Source organism: Chrysochloris asiatica, unplaced genomic scaffold (assembly GCF_000296735.1).
Source record: "Chrysochloris asiatica unplaced genomic scaffold, ChrAsi1.0 scaffold00011, whole genome shotgun sequence".
Classification (NCBI taxonomy): domain Eukaryota; kingdom Metazoa; phylum Chordata; class Mammalia; order Afrosoricida; family Chrysochloridae; genus Chrysochloris; species Chrysochloris asiatica.
Window position 1 is genome coordinate 27761914 of NW_006408529.1, and position 5950 is coordinate 27767863.

The window sequence follows — 5950 nt, forward strand, 5'->3', positions numbered from 1 at the left end:
TGCCCATACTTGCATCCATGAAACTTTAGTTCACTTTTTAATTCTTCTATTTTGTTTTTATATTTTTCATCACTGTCTCACTGCCTTTTCCCTTTATCTCCTATTTTAACTACATTCCTTTTCATCTTCTATTGCTTGTGGCATGATGGTTTGTTTGTTTTTTGCATACATTGTATTTTAAATATTGTTAAGTGCCTCAAGTCATTCTGACTCAGGTCAACACTGTGTAGGGTTTCTGAGGAGCAGCTGGTGGATTTGAACTGACAATCTTGTGGTTGGCAGTCCAGTGCTGATCCTACCTTTATCTGCTGAGCCGATTGGAAAATCTGATACCACAATTCAATCAAGAAAATTGATGAATTATCAACTGAACTTTTTGGTATTTGTTAAGACTTTTGGAAAAATCTCTTCAGTCTGTTAAGGGTTTACCAGTGACACAGAAAAATCTCCAATCCAATAAGGATTGGTATTACTTACTACTCTTCATTTCCATAAGATCTTTCAATATGTCATCAAAACAATCTATTCTATTTTTCATACATCTGACCTCTGTGCCCCATAGTCTTTCTAGAGGATGACAGGATTTCATGCTCAGAGTGCCTTATACTTGTTAGATAAAGAGTGGGGAAAGTCCAAGATTGACAGGATTATGTGGAAGATAAGGGTACTTCTTCAATCTCTCAAAATATCCCTGCAGTTTACCCACTCAACACTTGTGGTTTCTTTACTGGGAACCATGGTCTGTAGAAATGATGGCTTCCAAGGCACAGTTGGTGCTCACTAGACTCCTGGATTCAGATCAGATATAATCTGGGCTAGAATACAATACAAGTCAAAGCATTTTAACAGAAACTATTTTTTAAAGTTGGAAAACAAACTTAATATACTAACAAAAAACTGCTATTCTTTCAATTAGGTGAGAAAAGGCTGAAGGGGAATTCGTAACTACAAAGAAATAATAATTTATTCTTCCTTGTCATTGAGAATGAGGCAAGAGAAATTGAGTTAGGAAATAAAACATTTTGTTTGAAGATTATAGCATAGTTTCTGGTAATGTGCTTTTGTCACAATCTTCAGATATGCAAATGACTCTGGTTCTTTGAACCTGAGTCAGAGGCCTGCTCTACTGTATGTCTTCCTGCTGGGCCTGCAAGCTGACTGTGCCTGAAAGTGGTGCTATTGATGCTCTGTGGTGTGTGCACTCACCTGCTAGAAAAACCAAATGCCCACTAAAGGGCCCTGCATGCCTGCCCTGCCACACTGACTCATGTGTGCCATGCCAGTAGTTCTGCAAAGTGCCTGCCCAGGCTTTGGTTACCATGCTGCTTCCTTTGCTCCAGTGCCTCACTGCTGCTCTGTGCCCAGAATTGGGAACCCCTGCCTTCCAGACCCACTCACAGATCTTGCTTTGGCTTGCCTTGACTTGGGACTTCTGTTGGCCCTGCCTGCCAATCTTGGCTCACTTGACCCCAGACTTGGGTCTTTCCTACTTCTACAATTATGAGCCATTTCCTTGATATACACTTCTCTTTATATATATAAATATGTAAGTTTCACTGGTTTTGCTTCTCTAGAGAATCCAGCCTAAGACATTTGGTACTGACAGTGTTCTAGAGGAACAATATCACAAGGATGAGTTTGTTAAATTGGTTTTCAAGCCTGACTAAATTTAAAGGCACTGATAACTCTGTCTCTGTTAGTAAAGAGAGTGAGGGTGGTGCTAATCTATGACAAGAGATAGTAATATTAACATGCAAAATATCACCACCAATAGATTCTATACTGGGGAGAAGCAAGGCTCTGGGTAATTGAGTACATGATACTTTACTTCGATTTTGTCAGGATGAGAAGTATAGAGAAGTTGGTTGGTTGCTCTTATTTATGATAGACCAAGTAGTAAAAGAAAGAGATGCACTCAGGGCTAAAGAGGCACAGCACAAGTGCCACATAAAAGACTTGGAAGTTCTCACATATAAACTATCATATAATTCACAATAAAACATTAAAAAAAAAAAAAAAAAAGACTTGGAAGTTTCCACTTGTGCCCTGAAAGATGGGACCAATGCAGTTTAGGTTGTATGTGTTTTAGTTATATCATGTTAGGCTCAAGTATGACTTTACATTATTTTTTATTTTTTATTTTTTTTAGAGATTATACATATGGTTTATAGGTGACAAGTTGACAAGGGGGTAAACTGTGATAGTTAAGGTTCTATGTCAACTTGATTGGGCCAGGATTCCCAAATGTTCGTCAGTTAATAGTTAACTTTAGGATAATTGGCTATGAGCAGGCATAGTTAACTCTATGATGATTGGCTGTGGTCAGCCAATTAATTGAAAGGATGTGTCCTTGTGGGTGTGGCCTGCTCCCAATATAACAGACATCAGGAAAGACTCACTCTGTTTCCTACTGGATCTGGATCTTGCATCTGGGTCATCCTACATCCTCTGGTTCTTTGAACCTGAGCCAGTGGCCTGCTCTATTGTATGTTTGTCTGCTGGTCCTGCTCTCTAAGGCACTGGGAATGCTCTGCAGTGGATGTGCCCCCTGGAGGGCCCTGCACACCTGCTCCTGTCACACTGTCTCATGTGTTCTGTGCCACCAGTTCTGCAGCACATCCGCTCAGGCCTTCATCCCCTCTGTTATCCTACTGGCACCTCTGCTCCAGTGCCAAACTCCTGCTCTGTGCCCAGATTTGGGACTTCTGCCTTCTGGGACTACCCACAGATCTTGGTTCACTTGGCCTGGACTTGCCAATCTTGGCTCAGTTGACCCAAATTTGGGACTCTCCTATCTCTACAATTGTGAACCATTTCCTTGATATAAATTTCTTTTTATAGATATACATGAATAAGTTTCACTGGTTTTGCTTCTCTAGAGAACCCAGTCTAAGACAGTATATAAGTACTAATCTTGTAATTTTTTTAAAATTTTAATTTTAGTCCTGTTGTGGCACTGTGGGATAAAGTACTGGACTGCAAAGTAAGTTAAAGCCACAAGAAAATTGAGACACAGAAAGCTAGAACCTACCAGCCAATCCTTGGAAACCCATACAGGTTCACTATGAGTAGGAACCAACTCGACAGTACAGTTGCATTAAGTTCATTCATAATGTACAGTCATCACCACTATCTAGTTCCAATAGGAAAGAGTAAGTATTCACTCCACATTCCTCCATCCCTCAGTCCTGCCAACCACTAATCTGCTCTCTATGTGGATTTGCTTATTTAGGGCATTTCATGAAAGTGAATATAATACATGGCTTTGTGTATTCCATTTCTTTTAGTTGACATGATATTTCCAAGATTCATTCTTGTTGTAGCATGTATCAATAATTATTGCACCTCAAATTATGCTTGAGCCCATTGCTGCTGTCACTGTGCCAAGTCATCTCATTGGGGTCTTCCTCTTTTTTTGATGACTTTCCATTCTACACTGCTGGGTGTTTAATGGTGAACGTTGGATCTAGTTGTTTAAATTTTTTGCGTCTGTATTCGTAAGGGGTATTGTTTTGTAGTTCCCTTTTCTTTTAATATTTTTGTTCGATTTTGGAATTAGGGTAATGCTTGCCTCATGTAATAGGAAGTGTTTGTTCCCTTCTCCTTTTTTTTTCTTGGGAAGAGTTTGAGAAGGACTGCTGTTAATTTTTCTTTAAATGTTTGGTAGAAATCACCAGTTAAACTTCATTTGTTCTGGACTTTTTGTTGGGAAGTTTATCTTACTAATTAAGTCTCTTTACTTGATATATCTCTGTTCACGTTCTCTGTTTTTTCTTCAATCATTTTTGTTGTATGTGTGTTTCTAGGAATTTGTCCATATTCTCCAGACTATCGATACTGGTTGATGAGCCATTTTTCGTAGTATTCTCCTATAATCCTTGTCTTCGCTAATGTCCAAAATAGTATTTCTATTTTCATAGTCTTGGTAAAGATTTGCTAATTTTTTTGAGCATTTTAAAGTATTAACTTTTGGTCTCATTGATTTTCTGTATTGTTTTTGTCAGAGTTCAGTGACTCTATAGTATAAGCACTGAACTGTGAACCACAAGATTGATGGTTCTAGCCTACCAGTGCTCCACAAGAGAAAGAGGAGGCATTTTGCTCCTGCATAGATTTACAGACTTGGAAACACTTTGCAGGGTAGCTATGAGTTGGAACCAACTCCGAAGGGCTAAACAACAAACAATAGATTTTGTATTCTTTATTTTATTTGTTTCTGTTCTAATCTTTATTTCTTCTTCTAACTTTGGATTTAATTTACTCACCATTTTCTAGCTCTTTAATGTGTAAATGTAGGCCATTAATTTATGATCTTTCTACCTTTTATTTCCCACATTCACAGCTCTAAGTACCTCCTGTGTGCTGCTTTTGCATCATACCACAAGTTTTAGTATGTGGCATTTGTATTTTCACTTATGTATAACATAAAAGGAGTCCTGGTGTGGTGCTGTGGGTTAATGCATCACACTGCAAAGTTGTTTGAACTGCAAGGTCGGTGGTTCAAGCTTATCAGCTGCTCCTTGGACACCCTACACAGGGTCGCTATCGGTTGGAACCGACACAACGGCACTTAACAACCACAACAACACCATATAAAAACCAAACAAACATTATTTTCCAACTGGCTTGTGATTTGTCGACCCATTGGTTTGGAGTGTGTCACTTAATTTGCATACATTTGTACATTCTCCTTATTATTAATTTCTAGTTACATTCAGTTGTGGTCATGGGTGGCTTCCATCTTTTTCAATTTATGAAGAACTGTTTGGAAGTCTAACATATGGTCTTATCTGGAGAATGCTCCGTGTATACTTGAGACGAATTATGTTTTCTCCTGTTTTGGGGTGGATTATGTCTAGTGTGATGCTGTAGGATAAGCACTGGATTACTAACAGCAAAGTCAGTGGTTCCAACACACTAGCCACTCCTTAGAAACCCTGTACTGGTTTGCCGAATTAATACCAATTTGACAGCACTGAACATTATATATTTGCCTATTAGGTCTTAATGGCATAGAGCATTGTTCAAGTCCTTTTATTTCCTTGTCTTCTCTCCATTACAGAATATGGGGTATTATAATAATAACCTCCAACTCTTACTGGGGACTGTTTCTCCTTTATATTCTATCAGATTTTTATTGCATTTTAGTACTAACGTTGTTGCTGTTGTTAAGTGTTGTCAAGTAAGTCCCAACCCATAGTGACCCTGTATAGGGTTTTGGAGGAGTAGCTGGTGAACTTGAACCACCAACCTTGCAGTTCAAACTGCTTTGCAGTCTGGCACATTAATTAACCCATGTAATTGTATTTTTGTAATATCTTGAATAATTGACCGTTTAATCAATATACAATGTTGGTATTAATCTCCTAACACTTATTTAAAGTCTATTTTTTTAAGATAGTCACCCCAGCTGTTTTGGTTATTATTTGCCTGAATTTGTTTATTTCTTCTGTCTCCATATTGACACCTCTAACTTATATCTTTGGATATACAGACCCTTTCTAGATAGCATATTATTGTTATCTGTGGTTGAGTTGGTTCTGATTCATTGTTGTTTTTAGGTGCCATCAAGTTGGTACTAACTCATAGTTACCCTATGCACAACAGAAGGAAACATTGCCCAGTCCTGGGCTAACCTTACAATTGTTGCCATGTTTGAGCCCATCAATGCTGCCACTTTTGCAATCCATCGCTCTGGGAGTCTTCTCCTTTTTCTCTGACCTCCACTTTACCAAACATGATATCCCTCTCCAGTGACTGGTCCTTCCTGACAACATGTCCAAAGTATGAGAGATGAAGTCTGGCCATCTTGGCCTCCAAGGAGCACTCTGCCTGCACTTCTTTCAACACAGATCTGTTGGTTCTTTGCACAGCCCGTGGCACTTTCAATATTCTCCTTCAACACCATAACTCAAAAGCATCAATTCTTCTACTGTCTTCCATATTCACT